The sequence below is a fragment of the Larus michahellis genome, chromosome 7 (genome assembly GCF_964199755.1).
Source record: "Larus michahellis chromosome 7, bLarMic1.1, whole genome shotgun sequence".
In the NCBI taxonomy this organism is placed as follows: Eukaryota; Metazoa; Chordata; class Aves; order Charadriiformes; family Laridae; genus Larus; species Larus michahellis.
The window spans coordinates 2859275-2873786 of record NC_133902.1 but is presented as its reverse complement, the minus strand read 5'-3'; positions in this window follow the sequence as shown (position 1 = coordinate 2873786).

Here is a 14512-nt window from a genome sequence, read left to right as displayed (position 1 = left end):
CAGATACAGAGAAACCAGCCTGCTGCCTCTCACAGCTGTGTCAGCTCCTCTGACGAATTCATAAGCACTGTTCACAAGGGTGGTGGAAGGAGCTTTTAAGGCTATTGTGTGTATAAGACACTTAGACTCACTTCTTCCCAACCTGTTATTTCTAAGTCTACATCCACCTCTTTGGTTGCCAACGGTCAGTGCTTGGCCATTAAAGCACCTTTGTGTTCAATCCTCGAGGTGGCTGCATTTCAGCTCAGGCTGGACTCACTTCTGTACGGTTTTGAGGGCTTTTTACCGAGAAACGTTCACAGGTGCAAGTAGTACTCAGCACAGTGAAGCCTTGCTTTTTTACTGGAGCACATGCTATGCAATGAATTGGTAATAATAATACACTTTTCTGTCTCACCTACTTTCTCGCCCCCTCCAAAGCGAGCAGCAGCACTTCCTCCCCTGTTTCTCTCAGTTTCCTGATAAAAATCTGCTTCAGATTAAACTTGAATAACTTGCTACTGAAGGTAAGAAAAGACTGTGCTCTACCTTGGTCTCATTGTTGGGACACTGGTGACTGCAGAAATCCCTGATTAAGGTGGGAGGCTGGGGCTGGACCACTCCATGCAAAATGTAACATAAAGTTTGCTATCTGTTCAGAACATGAAAAAACAAAATCTTGGGAAAAATCTAAGCTGACTCGAGCTTGGACCTTGGTCCAGGCAAGTGTGGGATGTGTGATAAGAACTCTGAATTTTGAAGCCTGAGTTTTGACCTACTCCAGCAGCTCATGAAGAGAAGTTGCCAAAATGTATCACAGGAGGTCAAGTTTGCATGGCAGGAGTCTTAATTCTCTCTGGTGCATTGGCTCATATGACCAACCAGTGGATACTCATTAGTCCCAAACAAGATTATGGAAACTTGGCCAGGTTTTTTTTCAGCTGATTTTTGGAAGTAAGATGCGAACTTTTGCTGACGGACATCCTCCCTGTTGATGGTTTTTGACATCTTTTCACAGCAAACCCCAGGTTCAGAAAGGGGTGGGGAAAGAGGTCAGTGTTCTCATTAGAGAGTTCCTGCAAATACTTGCCACAGGAGAAAGGCTGAGAAATCAACTGGTGAGTCCATTAAGCCTTCCACATAATGCAGCTGTTGATACAACAGGGCCCAAGATGCCCCGGCGCCCCTCCTCATCCATGTGTCACGTTGTTCCTGGCTGAAGTCCCACACACCAGTGCCCGGGCCAGCGCTGGATGCGTGCTATTCTCCTGCATGGCGTGCTGCTCTCTTAAACACTGAGCCCGTGCTTGGGCAAGGTTTTAAGAGTGCTGTCAGCACTGCAGGGATGCCCGTGTTTCAGTCCCAGGCAACTAACTTGCTGTGACCACCCAGAGTTGATTTAAAGAGGATGCAGAGCTACAGCGAAGCCTCCTGTGCTACACACAAGTCTTTATATCTATGTGAGGCACTTTTTACTGGTGTGTGCGAGTGGGAAGGAAAAACAATCATGGTACCAGTATCCCTTGGGGGCTGCTGCAGGCCATGCTAGATGCCAGCCCACGTGAGATGCACTTAACGGTCCCCAATCGTCTGAAAATTCATACATCTCCAAAATTATCCTAATGACAAATATAAATCTTAAAAAAGCCCTCGCTTCTCACAATCCTTTCATGCACGCCTTGGCAGTCAGCTTGTCCCCGGGATATGAGGAAGCATCTGTGTTTGTAGGGTGGGTGTGGGAGGAAACTGGCTTACCCATGAAAATATTGCCAATTGCACCTTTTATTTCACACATTTAGCCACTGAGATGAGACAAAACTGTGTAGAAAAACTAATTTCATCTGCTGCACAATACCATTATTACCATAATCTAGTATAAAAGGGTGAACTTCACAGCACTGGTAAATACATTATGAGAGTCATTTAAGATCCTGGCTCAACAGCTGAGCGTACAGAGATGCTCTCATTTTTGCAAACAAGGGCTTACAAAACTAATGCCTTCTTCCTGCTATGATCTAGACACTTTAGCTCAGAGTTACCTGAGGAATGATGAAACACCTGAATGCACTGTTCCTTTTTTTCCAGTCTTGATTTTACATCTTTCTGTCTCTCCACCCCACCTATAGCCTGGAACTGCATCTTCTTCAAGTATAGCGGCAAGGAAACTGCAGGAGGATAAGAGAGAAGACCTTGTCTGTTCCTGCCTCTGCCACCAGTTGCTTTGCCAGACTTGAGAAAACACTTTACCGTGTCTGCCTCGCTGCGTAGCACCCCAGGGCTCTTGCTCTCTGTTTGTACAGCATGTACTGCAGGGGGTAAAGCACTGTCAAAAGGTGCCTGCAGCTGAAAGCACGCTAGTAATTAGTAACAGCCCATGGCGCCCCGGCTCCAGGCTCAGCACATCATCTGTCAGCTCAGCAGCCAGGGCACAGCTCTCTGGCCAGACACTCTCTCTTCCAGGACAAGAACAAGAACTGCAAATATGGGGCAAGTTGTGACAACTGGATGGAGATGCATAAGCACCCATCAGTTTATCCAGGGGCTACATTTTTCCTCACTGCTTCAAATGAAATAGTAGGTTTCTAGCAAAAGCCTTTATACAGAAACATTTTTCATCGCCCTTCCACCAGCCAGTATCACACCATATTTTCTTTATTCTCTGCGCTGCATACAGAGGGTATTTTCCATGCATCCTGAGCTCTGCCAGTGGCTACGCCTCCACGCACCGCAGACTGACAGGTGAACTGTGCGTGGCTGATACCTTGTACCTCACACTGAGCTTATGGTTTCCCTACGGTTTCCCTACATCTTTTCTCCAACTCAGTAGGGAATCCTTATCAATCATATTTTCTGCAAGGGTCAGTTCCTCACCCATCTGACCTCAGCCACCCACCATGTGATAATGCATTAACACCTCTGTTCAGGGGTGGTGCCCCGCAGGGCTCCCGAGCCCGAAGCAGACTTGTGTGCTCACCAGAGTAACTCTTAGATTAAAAGCAGAATTCAAACTAGCCAGATTTGAGCCTGTTTACAGACGCTGGTCACTCCTGCAGAATGTATTAAAGGCACGATTGCCCGGTGGAGTTAAACTTTTTGCCCCGACTCAAAATCTTTCAGGAGGGGTGTGAACTCCTGTGGAAATGTCACATCTGGAGGTTGCAGTACAGCATAGGTGAATGCACTTTTCTTAAGCACCTTTTATGTACGCTGGAGAAGTACACAGCCCTCCAGGAGGATGCAGCTCACAGCAAAACCCACTGGGTTTTAGTCATCTGACTTCACTGAATATTGTCCCCAGTTAATCTCGTGCTGAAGACGACCTCTGAAGTACCAATCGTGCAAAAATCGACTTTATGTTTGAAGGACAAATGCAAAGTCTCTCTTACTGTCCTTTTATAACACACACTCCATCACACCGGACACAACCACACCTGTCAAATATTGTCGTTTAAATAGCTCTGTTGGTAAATGATAAATACAAGAGCATACATTTGGATAACCTTACACCCTGGAGAGAAGAGGGTGCCCTGGATTTATTGTTACAATGTTTAATATTGCTTCATTTTGTCCAAAGAGAAACACTGGAGTTGTTCATAAAGGTGAACCCTGTAAATCAATAAAGACATTCTTGGTAAATCTGATTTTTAGCTGGGAAAGATTTTAGCTGCATTGCTAAGAAGTGCAGAGGGGGAGAAGCTGTTTTTTCCCCAAAGTGAAAAAAGAGCATGGCATGGAGAGAAGCGCTTTCCGCTTCAGGTGCCAAGAGATGGAAAGTTTGCTGGTCTGGAATATCTTCCCACAGGTTGTCAAACCCCCATGGTGTTCAGAGGCAGCAGTGCGCAGCAAAAAGCAGCAGAAACAAGGGAATCCTTCCAGAACATACCTCTGAGCTTGCCTGAATTTCCCTAACGGCAGCACTGAGTTTCATCGCTCCGCGCTCAGGAGTCTGACCCGCTGCAGCTCAAGCCAGGGCGCTTTAACACTGGTGCAGAGCCCAGATCCTGCTTTCCAAATGTCTCACGTTGGCTGCATTAATGCAACAGAGGCCTCTGCACATAATCCCTGCCAGTAGGTAAGCTCAGGGGATGCGCTCGTCTCTTAGAGAAGCATTCGCGCACTGGTTTCCTCTCCTCGAGAGGAAGGCAGCTGGCCAGGATCTCGCCATGGGCACCAGTGGGAAGCGTCTCACAAGCTGAGCGTTCCCACCCAGACTCTACCTTGCAGGGCAGGATGTCCTCTGGTATTCAGTTCAGAGGGTGAAAACGCGAACGTAAAGCCAGACTTCAGCATTTGATGACCTAGGGAGGAGAGGCTGTTGATAAGTCTATCCTGGAAACTAGTGTGAGAGTTTCTAATCGTGTTCCTACAGCTTGTTTATGTTGGGCTTCACTGCTTGCTGCTTTGAACTGCCTTGATTTTGAAGGTTTGTTTGGGGGTTTTTTGTTGGTTTTCTAATAAGCTACATACTGCAATTTATTCTGTATCACAGAAACCAGCGAAACGTCTCCAAGAGAACGACAACTCATGCAAAGAATGACTCAGACGTACGTCCCATCCTGCAGAGAAGAACAATGCTCGTGCCAGCGCAGCAGAGCCTGCTAAAATCTGTAACAAGGCTGCTGGAAACAAGAGGAAGGTTGGACGAGTTATAGAAACAAAAGCCAAACCCTCTGATCAAAGAATCGAATTAGAGACAAGAAAGGAATAGAGAACTGGCTGACAGTCAACCAGACGCCCTGCGGGACTTGGAGAACACAATTTAATCTCTTTGCTTCAGTTCTCCATCAGTAAAATGGCTATTGGCCACCTTATTCGTTTAGTCTATGGGAGGCTGGGGTCAGAGACGGTCTCTCATTATGTCTGCACACTTTCTAGCCAAGTGGATCCTGTATTGCTATGAAGGTAAATAAAGAAGAAATTCTTGAATACCAGCACAGTTAAATCAAATTTCTGAATGATTTTGTGTTTCACTGTTCACTGCCTGTGAGCTCTTACTGAAGCTTTTTCAACCGGGGAGATTTTTTGGACCTCTTTCTCCCATGAGATACACTGATGAAGTCGGAGCTGGGCCCTTTCCTCTTCCTCACCCCTACTTTTGTGAAACTCGCATGGGCATCATCCCTTTTAAGACCATTACCCCTCCATCAAACAGGGCTGAAATGGGCTGAGATGTGCAGAAGTTGGTGAGTCAAAGGACATGCAGCCGCACAACTTATTTCCAGGGAAAACAAAATCAAAATCAAGCTGGCTGGAGCTGGCCAAGCCAACTCTCCCATCTCAATCAGGAGATCAGTTTATGTCCTCTAAACAGTCTTGTCTCCTTTCCCATACAGTTTAAGTCCAAAGGGAACTATATCACCAGACAAATGAGAAGACAATCTGGTTTTGATTTTCATTCAGTCTCCATCGCCTTAATACACCGAGGACCCAGTGGCGGTAAGCTGAGACCGAAATATTTACACAGCATCTGAAACACAAATATTAACAGGGAGAGGAACTATTCCCTGGAAGAGCTGACCAAAGAGCAGTGCTAATTCTCCATCACTTAGATCCAAACCAGAAGAGCGTAGGAGAACCACCACTTATTAGACTCAGTGCAGAGGTCAGTCATTGAGCTCTTCTGAGCTTGATGGGTGCCAGAGGCCAGAGCAGAACATCACACAGGTTCTTTCAGCCTGGATAACCTACAGGACTGACTCTTATTCATACAGAGTCTCTGTTGCACTAGGATCAACCCTGCGAGAGGAACTTGCACCACTTTTGAAGGCCACTAGAGAAATACACAGTAGAAAAGCACATGAGACCCATGACCAGGATTCCAAGCCAAAACTGCATCATTTATGGCAACACATCCAGTCTGACCACAGGGTTTTTTTGTAGATAACAAAAGAAAACTCTTTGTCATTCCATGTTCTTAAAGAGTTCATCTGCAACTGAAACTCCCTCCAGGATGCCCAGCTTCCCCCAGCTGCCACCTCAGATGGGTAGCCCACCTCCAAGGACACAGAAGCCCTGCTGCCCTGGCCGCAGTCTCAGGGTGATGGGCTCTGTCTCTGCCATGGGGATATTTGGTCTGACACAGCTGCTGTACACACAAGGGAGCCTGGTGCTCAACGCGTTAATGCAGATCCCCGCTGGAGACCATTCATCGATGTTGATAGCAGTCCACAAGATTCTTAACCTCTGTCTAATACTGTCACACTGAATAGATGGTTTGCCCTCGTGTTTGCAGCTTTCACTGCCTTGTCACGTAATATCTTCAGGGGCCAGAGGCCACACCACTGCTTCTATCAATCCAGCTGCGTGCCCTGCCTTATTGCATTAGTCCTTTACATCTCTGTCAGACGTTGGTAGGCAGTCAAGGATGTTTACTGATATCCACTGCACAGTCAATCTCAGAATGATCTCAGTATCTATGACCCCTCTCTTTACAAATCACGTTGGTTGAAGGCTATAATTATGGGATATAATTAGAAGTGGAGTTTCATTTAATGGAGGCAGCAACATGTCAAGTGCCCCAAGAGTCCACCAAGCTGCAAGCTATGATTCCTCCTCACTCTTCTCTGCTGCTGCTGCTATTTTGGAGCACATAAAATGCCTGTTGCACTGCGGATGACCTAGATGATGCTGATGATCTTGCTTTAGATGTTGTATCTCCAGCTAAGAAGTAAAGCTCTAAACATGAATTTAGCCCATCATTATATCTATCAGATCTTACAAGCCAGCCATAGACCTTACAAGCCAATGGATCGAACACACTGGCTTTCAACTATTCCCATAGCAAGATCCCTCCCTTTTCCAAGCCCAATGTACACCCACTGCACGCACTTTTACTCCCTTTCTGGATCATGAATTCAAGTGGAAATTAATATGGCAGTAGAGAAAGGTCCCCCATATATGAAGGCGTGGAAGATGATCCAGTCTGTTACATTCACTGTCTACCTCTCGACAATCCTCCAGTAGCAAACAAACTCTGGAAAAGATTCAGGGCACTTATGAATTTATCTGTAAAATGTCTTTGGAAAGATGGAGTGCAGTCTTTATCTCTTGATCAACCTAAACCTTTCATGTCCTGGTAGATTCTAAGTCCAGCCTCTTCTGGACTATCAGCACTACAAAAAGAATTCAATAGCATGGAGCAGGAGTAAAATCCAAAGCAGAAAAGAACAAAAAGTACCTGTGTGAAAGATGACAACAAACCAACCTAGTCAGCATATATTCCTCCTACACTGCACCATCCAAGTGTCCAGCCCTGCATCACCAGGGCATAGTCAAAGGCCTTGGTCTTTTGGGCACAGTCAATCTTTGGCCCTTCTGTTGCAGCAGGCAGTAACAAGACCTACGATGACTGAGATGTGAGCCCTTGTCAGCCACCGGGATGAGAGCAGCGGCGACTCTTGCACCACCTGGGAAAACTACAGTGTGTCCTTTTGAAAGCACCACTGGTCACTGCCAGGCGGAACGTACTCATCACCAGGCTGCTGTGCCATGCGGGTCCTGCGACCCGGTTCCTCTCTAGGCACAAGAGCCAACACAACTCACAGCTGCCTGGGAACCAACGTGTGCCAGCACAGGGCTCAAAAGTGCTGAGGCAACACTGATGGGAAATGGCAGTAGCTTTTCCTACTATGGAAAAAGCCAGTAGGGTCTTTGTTCTGAGGTGATTGGAAAACACAGGGAGACAAGATCATTTCTCATCAAGTAAAAGAAGGGAAGAGCACATACCTAATTCAATTGGTGTCAACAGGAATTCAGGTCCTATTCAGGTGTTTGAAGTGGTGAAACTGTACAGGAATTTGCTTTGCAGCCTGGGCAAGGAGCAGACGGACGTGACATATTTAAGTCCCAAGTGCAGCAATGAAGGGCATGCAAATACCATTACCTATTTGGAAAGCTTTGGGGTGTCTTTGGAGAAAGACAATGAGAGGAGTTCAAAAGACAGCACAGACTACGCATTCGAGTGGTATTTGTTTACTTCTGTGCTTCTGAATAAAAAGCACCAAGGGAAGAAATACAACCACCAGCCCCAGAGAGATTCCCACGGGTTGTCTCATAAGGCGTTTGAGTGGTGCGATCTGCAAAGAAGAGCGAGCTGGCAAAAACCAACCCCAGCAAAAGTGTTTCTTGAGAGACCTGTCTCACCCTGATGAAATTGTCCCAGACAATACTGGGCTCCAATCAATGGGGAATTTTGGAAGCAGCTTTCCAACCATCTTGTGTGATAATCTAGCTCTCTTTCCTTCACCCTGACAGAGCAGAGACTGGAGAAAATGATGAGGATTTTATAGCTCTCTGCAGTAAGCAGTTAATAACTCTCTGAGGCTATAGATCTGGGCTCCACTGCAGGGCTGGAATAATTCACAATAAAATATGACTTTTCATTTATCACTCTGACACTTAATAAATACTTCCTGGTGAAGCCCAGGAAAGAGGAAGAGAAGGAAGGAGGGGGAGATCCCGTGCTTATGGTCACCAGGTGCTTTCAGTGAACATGGCACATGGTGAAGGATGGTGAGAGACCAACCAGGAAACACAGGCCTGCGACATGTTAGAGGAATGGTGTGATGAGGCCTCAGCTTAATAGGGAATTTTTTTTGTCCATAACAATCATAAGAGGCCCCTTCTGAGCACAGGCAAGGCCCCTGTGGACATTGACATTGTATAATACTGATAATGATGGATGAAGGGTGCAAGTAACAAAGCAAAATGGTGGGGGGACCTTTCTCTTCTCCTGTGCTGCCATCACCCACTGCCACCACACGGAGAGGGCTGATGTGTTCCTCAGTCTGCGTGCCGATGGCCTGTGTGCCAATCTGCTTCTGCAGTCACCTTTGCTTGGGTATGGAAGTGTCTCACGGACATACATCATCATGTCACTGCAGAGAGGCAGGAAAATGCCTGTGTTCTTCAGGAAAGGAAATAAACCCAAGGCAGAAACTTGCCCTGAGAGAACCAACGGCAATTTGCCAGGGGGCATCTCTCAAAGTCCTCCAGCAGATGGGCTAGCCTTGCCAAGAACATGTCTCTGCTTCCCCTGCAGGCACGGGCAATTCCCACTGATGAGCAACCTGAGATCTGGGCAGGGATCAGATCCTGGTGCCTCCAAACCCCATCTAGCCCCAGAAAGAGCTCACCCTCAGGGAAGGGAAAGTAAGCCAGCAAGCATCTCTGGCAGAAGCCGCTGTTTGCTTACAGCCCCAGCTCCCTTGGAAATCACAGCTGCCTCCGAGGTGTGCAGCAGTGCTCCCACGCTGCCCACGTGCCGCGGGGCTGCCGGCAGGTTTGCTTCCAGAGCAGGTGCTTGCTACACGGCAGAAGCCTGCACCCACTTGTAGTTTGCCTCTGCTGGATTCCCTTTGCCTTGAGCTGTCAGTGGAAACAGCATAGACACCAGCCTTTGTAAATCAGATAGTGAGGCATGGTTTAGTATGATATATAAAGCAAGAGATATTGGTGGGAACTCGATTTGCCTGTGGCTCTTTTATGTGGCTGCTTTGCAGATGGCCTGTCCGCTGCCCCACGTTCTTGAAGGCATTTTTATCTACATAGATGCCATTTCCTTTTCAGTTCCTTGCATCACTTTATCAGCTGATCAATGGAAGAGGCTCATCTTCCCACACCCTGAAGAGGCCTGTAGCAGCTGCTGCAGTGTTCACACAAAACCCTGATGGACCACAGAGCCATGGACGTCCCTGGTTCCCTCTTCCCATCCTTGGCTTGGTTCCTCTCAGAGCGATGGAGTCCTGGTTTAGCTGAAGAGTTCATCACTACAGGGGGGAGGTGCGGATATTGCTATATTGCTCTAAACACTCTGGAAGTGTTTTAGCAACAGAGGCAAACAACAAACATTATCCTGTGCACAATATCGACTCAGTTAATTGGCAAGTGAGGTGTTGGACTGGCCTCCTGCTTGGCTTAAATTGTATATGCACCGAACACTTTCTCTGCTCATCATGCTGTCAGTAGGAAAGGCTCCATACAGGGTAATCACATGCTGCTGCAAACTCAGTGCTCGGTAAAGCTGCAAATCAAAAGAAAATAGCAGACAAACAAATAGGGGAGATGGAAGGAGGGTGGAGGGGGCCGAATGGGAGAACACAAGCAAACTTGCACCCTGCAACTGTAGCCGCCCCTTCTGGGAGCTCAGGGGTTCCTGAGAAACTTCTTTGAGTTGGTCTGAGGTTCACGTAACGTGGCTACAGGCAGACCCAGCAGAAATGAATGGGAAGGAGTGAGCTGGGGAGCTGCATGAGGGAGTCTCATATCTTTCAGTCCTGGTGCTAATGGGAGAGGGGAGACCTGGAACTGGGGAGCATAACCTTGGGAAAGTCACAGGCACTTCCTTTGCCACAATTCCCACATGGCAAATGAGTATTGCAGTCCCTCCTGTGTCTCTCCCTGCTGCTTACTGCTAAGGACCAGGTTTTCTAAGACAATACAGACCCCTGAGGATGCATGCGTCTACCCAGAAGTATTTAAAATTGTTCTAAGCAATTATGTGCCTAACTCACTTGGGTCTTGTCCCATTTCAGCGCACCCTCGAGCATCCAAATGCCTCTCCAAATCTGGCCCTTAGACTCTTTGAGGCAGCAAATTGTCTCTTACTATAACTGTCTGTATAAATATAAGTGTATGCATGCACACGCACAGTGGTGGTTTGTGGTACGGCACAAGTAACCAAAGAGCTACAGAGGTCGAAAACTAAAAGCCATCTCCCAGGAGCTCTCAGGCCTGTGGCCACCTTGCAGATTCCTATTGCACATGCAACATTTCATCTTGGCTACAAAACTGTGGATCCGATTCTCTTCCCACTTGGCACCCAGGCCACATGAGACCTTCCCTGTCCCTGCCTGCTGGCGGTCAGGAGCTGAGCAGAGCCACGTTGATGGCCCTGGCAGTTGTTGACTATCTAGAAGGGTTACTGAGTGCTCTTGGCCAGCGGACACTTCTCAGGAGCTAGAGTCACACAGAAGAACAAGCATTCCAAGGGCAGGCAAATCAGTTCCTAACCTCTTCAGCCCTGAACTGGGAGAAACAAAACAAAACCCCCACACAGCCCACATGCATTAGCAGTAAGGACGGTGGCTGTCAGAGGGGGTTAATGAACCAGCTGCTCAATTCCCTTGCAGACAGGCATTTAATTTATAGCTGCCAGAAAATCCCACACATTTGGAGATCACATCCTTGGTGGAAGTGGTGTCACATCAGAGAAGCACAGGGCAATCTGGCCACTGGGGACAAGGCTGCTCTCCAGGATATCAAGTCCATTAAACTCCTCTCCCCCAGCTCTGTACATGCCAGAAAGTATAGGGAGTTCAGGGCGGTGAAAATTTACAGTCTGGGCTCTGACAGCCACCTTGGCTAGGGTTTAGGCATGCTTGCTAGGGAGGCGTTTGGACAAGGGTGTTAGCCTTTCTGTTAAGCTCATGTTCAGAAAGGATGACAAAAAGCGGGGGAAAAGCATGTGGGTAGAAGCAATCCATAATGCTGGAGCCAGGCCACATGGCCGGCAGGCGCATTTAATGTACAGATTAGTTCTTCACTTGAAAGCTGCAAACTTAATTTGTTAGTACAGGACTTACTCTCTGCCTTTGTGTATACTGTGTCTAACCCCGGTCCCCAAGTTCATCTGGAAAGCAGACGTTTCCATTAGCAGCGCTTTAAACTCGGCTCTGTCAGCGCTTCCACTACAAGTTTGGAGGAGTTAACTCCCCATAAAGCATCCGCTCCCAGCTGGAACACAGCATACAAGAGGGGGAGATATATCCGCATAAGTCCCATTAGCGCTTAACGTTCGTTATCTCCTGGGCCCTGTAGTTGGAGAACACCTCCTGAGCTCAGTGCAGGAGCCAACATCCTTACCAGATTTACTCTGCAGACATTTGGCTGGGGATTTTACTTAAGGTTTAACTCAATTGGCAGACATTGTTTTTCCGGGTGCTTCTGTTCCAGCTCTAGGTTTCTGTAAAGCAAGTATGAGATGCATTGGCAGAGTGTGCTGAGTGTTAATTACCAGCTACAAGCACACCCTCAAATGCAATAAGATTTTTCATTCACAATCTGGAATGGAATAACGATGCAAGCAGAGCACCAGGTTGTGGAGAAGGGTGTTTTCTTCAGACCTGCCATCAAATTGGATGAGAGTTTGGGAGCCAGGTGGGGAGCGCAGAGAAAAGGCTATTTAGCATCAGCACAGCAGGGAGGAATAGATTTAGGAAAAGACAATAAGTCAAACTAAACACACAGCTTCATGTGTGTGATCATCTGCTGCAGAGTGAGGTGCACACTGGTACCCTATGAAAACCCACCCAGGAAAGCAGGGGATGCTACAAATCCATGGAGATTCACCGCCGATTCTGGCTCCCCAATAGGCCTGCTGTTCCTCACAGCCCTTTATTTTGCTTTGTTTTGTGTTTTTCAGTTTGATGAGGAACAAGGACATGAACTATAGCCCACAGTGCACACATTCCTTAGATCCACTGCCTGCCGGCCAGGCAAATTTGGGAAGGCAGTACTTAGATGAACTTCTGTGTGGAGAAACAGGGGATCCATCCATACAGGAGCAATGTGAAAGCTCAGATTGGTTCACAGCAGAGAGGGAGCTGCTACAATTCCAGGCAGAGAGGAAAGCGAGGAACAACCACAGCACTTTATCTACCAAACATTTCTGTCTCACATTAAATTGAATTTTTTCAGAGTATGCATCTCCCTCCCTAGGAGTCAATGTTGGAAACATCCTTCTGAGAAATGCCTACAGAGGCAAAGAGAAACCCAGAGATATTTCAGCATCAGTGGTGGGGTTCCAACGCTGCAGCAGAATTTCTCTCTCCTCTCCCTCCTACACTTATCTCTAAAGCTCTTCCTGTTGTGTAGAGCCCAGGACCTTGTGAATCCTAGATCAGAAAATGAATAAGGTGCATCACCAGCAACAAGATTCTTATTAAAGATCCTACATGTCCACAGCTTGGAGCAGGCAGAGACAAATCTCTGGGAGCCTGCCAGCACACGGGGCAGGCTTTCCTTGAGTTTCCTGGCTGGATGTTGAACTTCTCCCTTTGCCAGTGTGATTACTGCTTGAGAGCAGAGAACACACTTCTCTCTCTTTTGGGAGGGGTCTTCCCAAGGGCAGCAGGGGAGAGAGGCAGAGAGGGAGAATTGTCTATTTATGTTGGCTCACACAAAGCCTCCCAAAACCATTGTTCAGGCTGGAGGGAATGAACCTTCTGCAGTCCTGCTAATCACTCAGAGCTAACCTTGAGGTCCTGGTGCTTTGAGCGGGACATTAAGTTGGATAAAGCAGAGGACAAGGAACAGGAGCTCCAAAAGCTAATATGGTGTGTCTCTTAACAGCAGCGTCTTAGAAATAACCAGGCTGAAGTGAAGGCCCTTCCACTGTGCTAGGAGCTGTACAAAATACAAACTCTGAGGAGACAGGGCAGGGAGACAGGCAATAGGAAACCACAGAAATCAGGAAGGTCACTTAGGTGCTGCAAAGCACATCATGAGCTTCTGAATGATCCACCCCAGCCATGCACAAAGGGTTACTCGCAAGCCCAAGTAGGATTTAAGCTAGCCACTAGCAGGAAGAGAGACCTTTAAGATGAAACTTATCAATTGCTATTAATTCATTAGATGACCCTCTTTGAGACAAAGGTGTTAGAAGATATGAAATACCATTTTTGGAGAAAAAATAAACTCAGTCCTTGTCCTCAGTTGTCTGTTTCTGTGCTGGATTTTTCTTCTTGCAGCTCCAGGTCTCCTGAACTTTGCTGGAGATGCTGCCTATTTTTAACCTGCCTTGGCACTTATGTTATCGTTCATGTCAGAATGAGGCCATGCATTAAATATATCTTTCCACCAAAACTTCCCATATTTCGTTAATTTAGGCATTCTAGTGTGATGCCTACCACGCTTAGGGGAGCACCCAAGAACGGTTGTCTCAGTCCTGCACTGAGACCAGGCTCCTGCCTCCGAAGCAAGGGGAAGTTTCCTGCACGCACATGTACACAGCATGTGCTATTGCGAGGGCAGCTCCTGTTCCCAAGAAGGACTATTTCTGTCACCTGCACAAGTCTCACTCCAGAACTGTGTAGGGGCCCCAATATTTATATGTCACCAATTTGTCAGCTGCCCTGTAACATCTGCTATGGGTAGTAAATCGATACATGGCATTAGCACAGGCCAGTACCACATCATTTCATATTAAAACCTCTCTAAATTTCAAGGCTAAGAGGTACTGAGAGCTTCCAAGGAAATTCCAGGGGTCTTGTATAATACTTGCCAGCCTGACAGAGTAATTGCCCTATAATTCAAACACAATTGCAATCTATACTGGAAGCGATTATATGCAGATGACTGGAGTGACTCTCATTTCCTCTACGATTTCTTCTGAGCTTTTTTTTTCCAGTATCATTTCCATTGAAAAAAAAAGCCTTGGAAATTATTAACACACAAAACCACATTTTATTAAAGCTTATTTTAGGAACTGTGTGTTAAATCCACATATAGATACAAAGGCTCACGAAGAATCGCT